Source organism: Mauremys mutica, chromosome 23 (genome assembly GCF_020497125.1).
Source record: "Mauremys mutica isolate MM-2020 ecotype Southern chromosome 23, ASM2049712v1, whole genome shotgun sequence".
Taxonomy (NCBI): Eukaryota; Metazoa; Chordata; order Testudines; family Geoemydidae; genus Mauremys; species Mauremys mutica.
This window is the reverse complement of record NC_059094.1, coordinates 146386-156098: the sequence shown is the minus strand read 5'-3', so window position 1 is coordinate 156098 and position 9713 is coordinate 146386. Positions and strand designations below refer to the sequence as shown.

The window sequence follows — 9713 nt, the reverse complement described above, 5'->3', positions numbered from 1 at the left end:
CGCCGGGCTCCTTCGGTTCCTCTCGCTGCTCTCCGTCCTGCCGCCAGACACTGCTCATCTGCATAACCCCGCCCATGGACACGTGACACCCTCTGTCGTTTTGGTCTCAAGTGAATGAGTTGCCTGCGGGGAGTGAGCACGTCACCGCACGTCACAGCCCCAGCGCATGTCACAGCCACACTCATAATCATCCCCCACACACCATAATACTCACTATCATGCTCAGAGACACAACTGCACACAGTTCACTCCCACTGCTCCAAATACAAGGACCTCCTGCCCCACACAGCATGTGCCAAGGCCTGTGGAACTCACTGCCACTGGACAGCTACCAATGAGAATGATCCCCTCGTGCTGGATCATCTGCTTGGCCCCCTGCCCCCTCTCGGCTGTGCGGCGTGGCTGGGGATTGTGCAATGGCCCAGCACCAGGCAACGCAGAACGGACACCACACGCCCTGCCCTGCCTCACCTGAGCTGCTCTCCAGGTGCATTGGAGCCCAGTGCCCTGCACCTTGGCACTCCTGCCCCACAGGGGGTGAGCTGCAGCCCCCACCACACTCTGCAGAGGGGCGAAGGGTCAGGCCAGCCAGCCCTTGTAAGATGGGGAAATCACCATCGGGGTCAACGGTATGGGGGCTGCGACATACAGAGAAATAGTTGTCGTGCCGGCAGAGGGCAGCAGAGCATGCACACGCACACACACAATTGCAAACATACACGAACACATGCATGAATCCAGCCATACACACACAATTGCTAATATACACAAACACCCGCACAAATCCAGCCAACACCAACACAAGCCTGGGAGCCAGGGGAGCAGAGCAGGCTGGGGCCGGGTCACCCCACTTCCCACAGGAAGTAGCCAGCCCCCCGTCCCCCAAGGAGGCCTGTGACCAGCCCCCCTCTGCTTCCCCCCACGGAGGTCTGGGGCCCCAGCCTGCTCTGCTCCCCTGGCTCCCAAGCTGGAAGGGGGAACCGCCTCACAGCACTTGCCGGCGGAGTGGCTGGGAGCCAGGGGAGTGGACCAGGTTGGGGCTGGGTCACTCCACTTACCAGGCAGTGAGTGTGTAGGCGGGGGGGGGAGGTGGGGCTGGGGCAGAGCAGGGGCGGGGGCCATGGGGAAGAGCTGGGCAGCCCCCCCTGCAGCAGCTCCACACCCCAGCTCACCTCCGCTCCGCCTTCTCCCCTGAGCACGCCGGCGCCACTCCACTTCTCCCACCTCCCAGGCTTGCGGTGCCAATCAGCTGTTTAGTGCTGCAAGCCTGGGAGCGGAGGAGAATTAGAGTGGGGGGTGGCGTGCTCAGGGGAGAAGACGGAGCAGAGGTGAGCTGGGACAGGGAGAGGTTCCCCTGCAGCCCCCCACCCCCGTTACTTGCTGCAAGCAGCCCTCCCCCCCGCACCCCTCCCATCCTCCTGCCCCCACTCATCTCCACTCCACTACCTCCCCTGAGTGTGCTTTTTGGTGCCCCCAACCACTTGGCACCCTGACTCGGCAGCTGAGAGTCTGTGCAGACATCGGCTCCCCTGCTAGCCCCACAGGCAGCAGCAGCACCAGCCCCCCAGCACCACAGGGGCACTCAGTGCACTTCCTGTGGGGAAATGGCTCCTTGGCGTCCAGCTGCTAGAGTGAGAGCCAGGAAAGAGCAGTGTCTGGCTCACCGTGGGGGAGAGAAGAGACCTGGTGAGTGCGGATCGCCCTCAGCCTCCGCCGCAAGGCTGGTCAGTTGTATTGTCACTGTGATAGTCAGTGCTTCCCTTCAGGGCCGGCCCTAGAGGGGTCTGTGACAAATCCCCCATTTCCTCCCCAGGCCCTGCCCCCACTCCACCCCTTTCCCCAAGCTCCCACCCCTGTCCCATCTCTTCCCGCCCTGCACCTTCCTGCCCCATTCCTCTCCCTCCACCACCTCTTCCCATCCCTGCTCCTCCCGCTCCTCCCCACCCAGTGCCTCCTGCACCCCACTGAAAAGCTGAACACCTTTTTTTTTCCTGTTGGTTCTGCAGCCCCGTAGCACCCATGGAGTCGTTGACTCAGCTCCTTTCACATGCTAGAGAGGAGCAGAACCAGGGCTATGGCTGATCTACGGGGCACTAGGTGAGTGGCAGAGGCTTCAGGTGCTGAGAGTTTGCCTGACCCCTCAGGGACACAGTGTGAGGGGGTGTCCCAGGGATCTCTATGAAAGGAGCAGAACAGGATTTACTTGGGGTGGGGAGAGAATTGAGAGTGTCTCAGGGGGTTGTACAGAGGTATTGCCTGGGTGAGAGACTGGCTAAAACACAGGCCTTGCTGTGAGCAGGATTTGAACCCACACAGGTAAACCCTATTTGATTTCAACTCCAAGGCCTTAACCACTCGGCCATCACAGCAGAGGGGTATTTGGGGTTTGTTCTCTTTGCTTAGCCATGTGCAGTAGCTCATGCTCCAATACATCTGTTAGTCTATAAGGTGCCACAGGACTCTTTGCTGCTTTTACAGATCCAGACTAACATGGCTCCTCTGATATTCCTAGTGACACTCTCCAATGGATCCCCATCCTCCACCCACCGTGAGGTAGGTAAGAGCGGATCATTATTATCCCTACTTGAAAGACGGAGAAGCTAAGGCTGAGATAGGAGAATTGACTTGTCTTAGGTCACACGGCCAGTCAGTGCAGAGTTGGGAATAGGACCCAAGAGTCCTGATTTTCAAACTAACCATCGGATCTTGAATTTCAGACATTGAATGACCTGAGTAAAGTGCTCTCGGATGAGTTCCAGACCAACAACAGTGCACAGTAATTATTCAGCAAGTATTTGAGGAGAACTGAAATGTTAGAGAGAATCATGATCTACTCAGAGACCATTAAAGCAGCGAAGCAGCAAAATTTGTCACACATATAACAGGTTATGACTTATTTCCTTGGTCTTAAAAGAGAACAACAAGGACCTGAGTCTCCTCCCTGTCAATAACCCCCTGCTCAGCCAATCAGGGTAGAGACTGAGGACGGGAGGCTGAGGGTTCTCACCAGAGAGCCCAAAGGATGGCCCAGGTCACCGGTGGGGATCACTGCCCGAGCACTATTTCAGCCCCACATTTTTGGGTGGATCTCCCAGAGTGGGAGCTGCAGAGCACTCCCCCGCAACACACACACACACCTCTCTCTCCTGGTGTTGGGAGGGGAACAGGTGAAAGGACAAAAGAAGCAAGAGACAAAGAGAAAAGAGGAAGGGATGGATGGAGGAAAAGGTGAAACAAAAAGGACAAACCCTAATGTCCCCAGTGATTCTAAGGGACAAAATCCCAGGTGCAGAATAAAATTTTGCCTCCTTAAGTTCGTGTTTTCCATGCCTAAAATTCAACTGTCACCAGATGGATCAGACTGAACAGGTTTCAAACCTCGAGGAGGCTCTTACCTTCTAAAAAGGGACAGCTGTTTTCTAGTAAAAAGGGAAGGAGAAAACTCGAAAGAGGTTCCTCCTGGCGCTCATGTACGTGAACCCGAATACTCTCTCAGTCCTCAAAGAGAGACCTGGAGAAGGAGACTGGCTGAAGCAAAGCCACAGGGGTCTCTGAGGTTTCCCTGGCCCCTCGCCCCTGTCCTGCCTGGCTGATGTCAGCATCTCTCTGTGAGGTCACCACCTCCCCACCACCTTTGACCAATAGTCTGAGGTCCTGCAAATGGCCTTTGTGATGTCACTGCCACACCCCTCCCTTGCTGTACCAATGTCCTGCCCCTGGCCAGGCACTTTGGAGGTTTGAGCTACTCCCTGTGGATCACCCCACTCAAGGGGCGTTCGTTCTAGGAAGCAAGCCAGCTAGACAGGAAAACATCAGACGCTGCTCCCAATGCTACACTCAGTTTTTCAGAAATTAGTCGACTTTATGGCCAGAAGAGACCATTAGAGCATCTAATCTGACCCCCTGCATATCACAGGCCTCCTGTATGACACAATAGCTACTTCTGGGGCAAACACGTTCCAGAAAGGCATCTAGTCTTCATTACATGACATCAGGAGATGGCAAATCCATCACTTTCCTTGGTAGCTTGTTCCTGAGGTGAATCATCCTCGCTGTTGAATATTTGCATCTTATTTGTAATATGAATTTGTCTCTTTTCACATTCCAGCCATTGGGTCTTGTTATGCCTTTCTCTGCTCGATTAAACAGCCCTTTAATAGCCAATCTTTTCTCTCCATTAAGACCCTTCAACACTTCAATGAAGTCACCCTTCAATCTTCTTTTGATAAGCTAAACAGGTTGAGCTCCTTCAATAGCTCCCTAGAAGGCATTTTTCTCCAGCCCTCAGAACATTTGGTGGCTCTTTGGTCATCAGACTCCTGAATTGTAGCTTGTTCTTCTGCACAGCATAGCTCCTGGAGAAGAGGGATCTGCAAATGTACATTCGTATGATCCCTTTGTTTAATTGATGAAAACATAAACTAGACACTTCGAGGATTGGAACTGATTTCAGCTGATGGACAGCTTTGCTAAGTTTTTATGCATTTGGACAGCAAAATGTTGAGTGTTTACATTCATATCAAACACCCCCGTATAGTGGAGCTCCTGAACATAATGGAGAATGGAAATGAAAATGTTTTCCTTTTTTAAAAAAAAAAAAGAAAAAATGTTATAAGAGGACACTGGGGTTTGAACCAAAGAGCACTTGAGCTGCAGTTAAGCACTCTACCACTGAGCTCTACCCCCATGACAACAGGAGTATGGATTCACGATCTCCAGGACTTTGAAGGACAGACCCTGCTTCATTGAGGTCCTTTGCCATTCCCAGTCCACAAGTGGTTTAAAAAATGGGGTTTGATTAAACTTCTTAAATGTGATACACAAGCTTGCACACCCACCGATACAGCTTCTCCCACTGACATAGCTGCCACCTCTTGGGGAAGTGGATTAACTGCACCCACAGGAAAACTCTCTCCCATCAGCATAGATCAGTGGTTCTCAAACTGAGAGTCAGGACCCCAAAGTGGGATGTGACCCTGTTTTAATGGGGTCGCCAGGGCTGGCATTAGACTTGTTGGTGCCTGGGGCTGAAGCCAAAAGTCTGAGCCCCACCACCCAGGGCTGAATCCCTCAAGCTCTGTTTTTGCCCTCCCCTACCTGGGGCAGGGCTCAGGCTTTGTCTCCCCTGCCTCTGCTCAGTGTGGAGGAGCTTGGTCCCTCTTTCCAGGGCCATGTAGTCAGTTTTTTGGCAGAAGGGGGTTGCGGTGAAAGGAAGTTTGAGAAACCCTGGCATAGAGCCTCTGGATATGTCTAGACTTGGCTCCCTGTGGCACTGTGGGTGATCAGACACTGAAAGTGCAGCCACGGAGACACCACACACCAGCCTTGCCCAGCAGGCAAGAATCAAACCTCCACAGACAAGTGCCCGTTGTTTTCTAACCCATCTCCCTAAACACTCAGCCACCACCACTTAACAAAGGGGCTTTTCTACACTATGGTTCTGGTCTCACTGAAGGGTCATTTCCAATTGTTTGCTCAGACCAGCATTAGGGAAAATGGTGCCCTGGGCAAAGCTTGTACTTTGGCACTTCCCCATTGCCCCTGGACAATCCCCACTCCCCATTTACGGCTAGCTCCTGCACTCCCAACCCTTGTGCCTCCTCCACCCCTAACTCCTGCCCCTCCTGTGCCCCCTTTGCCCTTAACTCCCTGTGCCACCAGCCATTGCCCCTCTCCTGCAGCCCCTTCACATGGCTCCGGTGCTGGGGGCCCCACACTTGTTCTCCCTTTCCCTGGGCTTTGGCATCACTAGCCCCTGCTTAGCGAGTAGGGTTCAGTGGTCCTCAAAATGTGGGGCATGACTCCTAGGGGGACACAGAGGAACATTCATGGGGGCACCTCAGGGCCTGAGCCAGCCCCCATGGAGGGCAGGGTGGTAGCACCACTCAGCCCCACTTTGTCCCAGCTCTTCCCCAACCCCTCCCTCAGCCTGGGCCCCTGACTCCCAGCTTGGACTCGACCCCCCTAACCCCTGTCTGCACCCCTCTTCCCAGCAAGCAACTGACCCACTCACAGCCTCGGTTCTTGACCGCGGCTTCCGAGGGGCCACAGCCATGGCTAAGAGGGCACAGTGTGAAATGTTTGAGGACCACTGGGTTAGGGTGACGTTCTCAATCACTTCTACAAAGTCCAATAAAAGCTATTCCTCACCCACCTACCCCTCCATCAGGACCGACTAGGTATGTTCTGCTGCCCTTCACTCATGCAGGAAGGATAATAACATTTCATTCCATTCAATCCTAAAGTGATTTGTAACCCACCACCAGCCAAAACTGGTCATTTTGGGACAGTGGCCCCATCATGCTTGCATAGCAGGTGTGTCTAAGCAAACGGTCTGTTCCTGAAGTCTTTCCCTCAGCTCCTCACTAGATGTGAGGGGGGGAGTTCATTCAGCCCCTTCTTCCGCTTAGTGTTTAGAAACTCCTTTTTGTCCCTATCTGTGCTGGCCTTAGATTTCTCCTCCTGTCTCTCTTGTTTTAAACCAGCTAAGCCATGGTACCTGCTCTTACTTAAAGCAGTGTGTTTGCCCATATCTGACTCTCTGCCAATCCCCACTGGGCCCTGACAAGTGTTGCTCATGTTTGGCTTCTGTAAAGCAGAGGAGCAGGTGAAGTTTTGCTCCCAAGGTGTGGGTGTGATTCTTTGGACAGGTCTACACTATGAAATTAGGTTGGTGTAATTACATTACTTGGGCTGGCAATGCAGTTCTATCAACCTAATCCCGGTGTAGATAACAGCTCAGCAGTCAGAACTTTATGGAGTTATGAAACAGGAAGGACCCAGCCTCTGTAGCAGGAATGCAGGGCAGGCGAGGTCACAGCAGGCATGGTGGGATACTGGTGGAGGCCAGTTATGGTGATATAATGACCAGCAGCATTTACACTGACAATTTGTCACTTCAAGTTTGCTGCACAAAGCTCTAGGCCTCTCGTCAAGGTGGTTTTATATTGTCACCAAAACAGGGCAATTTTGTCGCCAGACGTGGTATTGCAGTGTGTGCACCAGCCAAAATCTGCCAACCGAGGAAGCGTTGTGTATTTTTCACACACCTGAGCAATATAATGATGCTGAAATAACTTTGTAATGCAGACCTGGCCAAAGATTTACACACACACACACACACACACACACACACACACACACACACACACACACACACACACACACACACACACACACACACACACACACACACACACACACACACACACACCTTGCAAGGAAAACCTCACCTGCTCCTCTGCTTTGCAGAATCCAACACAAGCAAAACTTCTCAGGCCCCAGTGGGGATGGCAGGGAGTCAGGTGTGGGCAGACACTGTGCTGTTGCCACAGGCAGGCACCCTGGCTTAGCTGGCTAAAGCACCTGTCTTGTAAACAGGAGATCCTAGGTTCAACTCCCCATGGTGCCTTGTTGATTAATTTTGGGGCACCTGGTATTTGCAACTGTCAGAGGATAAAACACAGAGCTACATGGGCCTTTGGTCCAGCCCAGTACAGCTGTTTAAATTACACTCACAGGCACTGATAACAGAGTTACTGAAAGTCTGAGAGTTAAGAGCTGATAGGTCAGTGTTCCAGCCCATCACAGATGACCCCCCTCCCTCTGGGACAGGGGCAGGTCTGGGATCTCACACCAAATGGCTCCTTGTGGCTGCCAGAATCTGTGAGCAACTTGTTTAGTTTACACCGAGGGTTGAGTCTTGCTTTGTGCACCGTGTGTGAGAATGAAAATCCTAAACCGCCCTTTGAAATAACGAATGCAGCAGGACGTGTTATTGTCCCTGCCCCAAAGCAGACAGACCAATGGAGAAATGCCATTGAGTCCAGGGTAATACTCCACTGCCATTTTACCTTGTTTGCTTGCTAAATTCCCTCCCAACCTTGAGGGCTCCCAGAACCCGATACTGAGCTTGAGCTTGAGCTGAGATGTCTACAGTGCATATTTACCACCCCAGGGCCCTAGCCTGGGAGCCTGCACTGGCACGGGACAGCCCTGGGTGTTTCATTGCAGTGTGATCATAGCCCCAGCCACTCAGCTTTGGAACCCATGTCCCCTACCTAGCAAGTGCTATTGAACTGAGGATGAGTCCCTCAATCGGGGTCTGCCAAGCACAGTTGTGCTGCCCTCGATTCACACAAGGATAACAACCCTTTATTTCTCCTGCCCCTGTAACAAGGAGACTGGGAATCCAACACCAGCCACAAGTGATCATTTCGGCAAGCAACCCAACCTATTTCCAACATACTGTAAAATCCACATGCAGACTCATACACGAAACCTTGCAAGAAAATCTTCCTGAGGGGGTCTGAAGCACCTGCTGCTGGAGGGAAGGAGGGGGCTGTGGGTTGGGATTGAGGAGAAGGGTGAAGAGGAGCAGGCTCTGGTTGGGAGTGAGGAGCAGTGAGCATAGCAGGGACTGAGGGTTGGGTCTGAGGGGCACTGGGAAAAGAGGGGACATGGGTTTAGGCTGAAGAGCATCTTCATTTGAGGATCCAGCAGGACAGGGGAAGGCAGCAGGTGATTCTAATTCCTTAGGGATATTCTGTGTGTTTGTCTGTGTGTGTGTGCAGGGGAGGAACATGCTCTATGCCCAGAGGCCTTTATTCCTCCAGGCTGCAAGGACAGAGGGGCTGTCAGGAAGTTGCTCCTTCAAACCCACACACAAAAAGGCCCTTCTGAGGAAAGGGAAAATCCTGAAGAGAAAAAGTAACATCAAAGAGGATGTGAGAAAGACAGTTTAAGATCTTGGCGAGTAGTTTATCACCTGACCAGGGACTTGAACCCTGGACCCTCAGATTAAAAGCCTGATGCTCTGCCAACTGAGCTAGCCAGGCTCACAGAACAAAAAGAGCAAGTTGGTGCAGAGGAGAAACTAGTCAAGAAAACAAGAGTGGGAAACAATAGAGGAAACCTGCTGCTCTCTCTGGCCTGGTCAACACTACGAGTTTATATTGAATTTAGCAGCATTAAATCACATTAATCCTGCACCCGTCCACACAACGAAGCCCTTTATATCGATATAAAGGGCTCTTAACACTGGAATCTCTAATCCTCCCCGACGAGGGGAGTAGCGCTGAAATCGGTATTGCTATTTCGGATTAGGGTTAGTGTGGCCACAATTCAATGGTATTGGCCTCCAGGTGCCACCCCACAGTGCACCATTGTGACCACTCTGGACAGCAATCTGAACTTGGATGCACTGGCCAGGTTGACAGGAAAAGCCCCGCGAACTTTTGAATTTCATTTCCTGTTTGCCCAGCGTGGAGCGCTGATCAGCACAGGTGACCATGCAGTCCCAGAATCAAAAAAGAGCTCCAGCATGGACCATACGGGAGATAGTGCAGCTGATCTCTGTATGGGGAGATGAATCTGTTCTATCAGAACTCCGTTCCAATAGACGAAATGCCAAAGCATTTGAAAAAATTTCCAAGGCCATGATAGACAGAGGCCACAGCAGGGACTCACAGTGCTGAAATTTAAGGAGCTGAGACAAGCGTACCAGAAAGCCAAAGCATGAAATGGACATTCATGGAGGGAGGGGTGACTGACGTCTGTAGCTATCCCACAGTTCCCGCACTCTCCGAAAACCATTTGAATTCTTGGCTGAGTTCCCAAAGCCTGAAGGGTCAAAAACATTGTCGCGGGTGGTTCAGGGTATATGTCATCGCCAGGGGCGGCTCTACAAATTTGGCCGCCCCAAGCAGTCATGC

General features: G+C 52.3%; 2 non-coding genes across 2 annotated transcripts; both read right to left on the bottom strand.

The window, feature by feature from the left end:
- Positions 1 to 2287: 2287 nt before the first annotated feature.
- TRNAS-UGA lies at positions 2288 to 2369 on the bottom strand. Its single transcript has one exon. It is a non-coding gene; the product is annotated as a tRNA-Ser (tRNA).
- A 6395-nt stretch (positions 2370 to 8764) lies between these two features.
- Positions 8765 to 8837, bottom strand: TRNAK-UUU. Its single transcript has one exon. It is a non-coding gene; the product is annotated as a tRNA-Lys (tRNA).
- Between the last annotated feature and the right edge of the window lie 876 nt (positions 8838 to 9713).